Genomic DNA, 2557 nt, shown 5'->3' on the forward strand with positions numbered 1-2557 from the left:
TGTAACCGTGACACACAATATAAATAAAACACAAGCTATTGTATTAACATATAGTATTGTTAAAAGTCATAAAAAACACGCTCTTTTCTTACTACTAACCGTAAGTACGGGTGGCAATACAAAAAATATTGCAATTACATGTGATTTTACGATTTTGCTGATCGACCTTAGAATTAGTACTTAAAAAGTTTTGATGTACCGAAATGGGATCAGTTTATATTATATTTAATCGCCTTAAAAAGTAGAATCTCATGTGTAGGATATTTTAAATGTAAATGAAAGTTTTTTTTAAGTAACAAACTTCTCAATGTTTGCTTTTCCAAAGTTTTGATAAACTTGTGAGATTTTCATCTACGTTTTCATTGGTACCAAAACCAAACAAAATTTAAGGAAACATGAATTATTTCAAAGGATGTGGTAATCATACAACACCAGCGCCAGAAAAAAAAACATTCCAAGCCTTTAAATCTTTGATATTAAAGTCCCAATCTCTAATAGACGCCATATGGCCTTTTATCAAATAGGTGCGAAAAGCTTTTGTATCTGTGATATTGAATAGGCAAATGACCTCTAGAATATTTCCTTCGCTTACAATAAAAACTAAAAAAAAAAAAAAAAATTAAATTAGGCTTGGAGAATCTGGTGATTTCCTTGTTTCAGTAAAGGTGCCATAAAACTTTAATTATTTGAGAAGAAGCCGATGACACACATCCAAATGTACAGCTGGAGCCAACGAAATTTACCCTCCCCTGACCAGAGCATTTAAAATTTGTTAATAACCATATGAACTCCCACCGAGCAAATGGATGCTAAACGATTGAAAAGCCAATAGGGAAGTTCTAAATTACCAATAAATAAAATAAATTAAACTCTGCTAATCAATGTTAAATCTGTAAATGAGATTTATAATTCATTCTGTGGCCATTCTCAGTCTTATGTTGTAAAGGAAGAACTTCTCATAAAAAATAACAATTTGTGTTGGTTTCATTTTTTATGTAAAATTTTTATAGAATTGGTTTGGAATCAGAAATTAGACTATAATTTTTCCGATTCCGATACCCCAAAAACTACCGTTAACCGCGAGAATGTTGGTGAAATTTTAACATTTATTTTTTAAATGCTTTTTAACGTCTGTCAGAGTGAGCTAATCATTATATGATCCTCTGCTCATAAGAGGTAAATTGACCAACTTTTCTCTCAACTGAAAGTGCTTAAGTATAAGAAAAGAGTGTTTACTATAATAATTATTAAATACATACCTACTGACACTAGTGTTTCATCCTTATATATATATGTGTGTGTGGGGGGGTGTATGTATGTGTGTGTGTGTGTGTGTGTGTGTGTGTGTGTGTGTGTGTGTGTGATTGTTGAGCTGGATTAAATCCGACGATATGAAATATAATGGAGGTAAAAGGACCTGAATACACAACGCTTCGCTCGATTTATGCGGGCTTTTTAAAAAGGGATTGTCATTGACAAGAGAGTCGGAAGATTTAGGGCTATATATAATGATAGGGAGAGCAGCGTGTTTTCCTTGTGTAAATTAGATGTCTATATACATATATACACTTTATAAAAGAAAATAAATTAGAGTAAACTAGCGTAGTGGATTACGTCTTAAAGTTAAAATATCGTAAAAATCGAGCAAAACGTTGAGTATTCGGGTCCTTTCACCTCCATTTTATTTCACACACATATATATATATATATATATATATATATATATATATATATATATATATATACAGTATAACAGTGCTCACGAACTTAATAAAGCTTCGTAATATGTCTAGGAACAAACTCTCATTTTAAAGCTGTCTAATATAAAGTATGTTTAGATTAAGTATTGCATTATCAAGCTATCTAAATGTTATTAATATTTATATTTGAATAGAAAATTTGAAAATTGCATTTGAATAGAATATTTATGCATATATATACATATGTGTGTGTGTTTGTGTGTGTGTTTGTGTGTGTATGTGCATGTGTGTGTGTGTGTGTGCGTGCGTGTTTGGCTGTCTGAACGTGTGCGAGTTAATGCAGATAAAATAGTTAAGTATTACAAGAATGTTCTTGTTTGTGCTGTGAAATTTTATCTAAATTCCGAAATTCCAGGAAAAAAATGTCGCAGCAGAAACGTCAAATCGCCGACCATCAAACTCATATTACTCTTCCAGGTGCATAATTTCAAAAAAAAAAAAAAAACCTGCGGATTTAAGATAAACTTATTTACTTATATTATGGTTTATACTTTCTGGCATCTAATACTGAACAACACTTTTGCAATCGCACAAATATGCACATCGTTTATTTATATGTAAACAAGTGTATATATATATATATATATATATATATATATATATATATATATATACTAGCCAAGAGAACCGATATTGTCCGGCATTGAATTAGGCTTAACAAGTGCTCAACTCTCCCATAATTTTATTGTTATTTAAATCAGTGAAATAAATTTTTATTAGGTGCACAAGAAAGTTCTTACAGTTTATAACCTTTCGATTCAAATGAACATATCTCGGCTCAAACAGAAATATAATAA

This window comes from Euprymna scolopes, chromosome 5 (genome assembly GCF_053919585.1).
Source record: "Euprymna scolopes isolate OS-2025 chromosome 5, ASM5391958v1, whole genome shotgun sequence".
NCBI lineage: Eukaryota > Metazoa > Mollusca > Cephalopoda > Sepiida > Sepiolidae > Euprymna > Euprymna scolopes.